Raw genomic sequence first — 257 nt, forward strand, 5'->3', positions numbered from 1 at the left:
ACACACACACACACACACACACACACACACACACACACACACACACAGAGGGAGAGAGAGAGAACCCTAGATTTTGCATATGAGAGGAAACATGCAGTATTTATCTTTCCAAGTCTGACTTATTTCACTTAACATAATGATTTCTACACAATGATTTCTACAAATGATTTCCTGTAATTGTCAGGACTTCACTTTTCTTTATAGATTCAAAAGTCTATTGTATACATGTACCACATTGCTTATCTATTCATCTGTAG

At 35.8% G+C, this 257-nt stretch overlaps 1 protein-coding gene across 1 annotated transcript in view; it reads right to left on the bottom strand.

Moving 5' to 3' along the window:
• The window catches only part of Txndc16 (thioredoxin domain containing 16), a 91,488-nt gene that overhangs the window by 37,159 nt on the left and 54,072 nt on the right, over window positions 1-257 (bottom strand). The gene's annotated exons all lie outside the window — the stretch shown is intronic.

Source organism: Psammomys obesus, unplaced genomic scaffold (genome assembly GCF_907164565.1).
Source record: "Psammomys obesus unplaced genomic scaffold, mPsaObe1.curated_primary_1811, whole genome shotgun sequence".
NCBI classification, from domain to species: domain Eukaryota; kingdom Metazoa; phylum Chordata; class Mammalia; order Rodentia; family Muridae; genus Psammomys; species Psammomys obesus.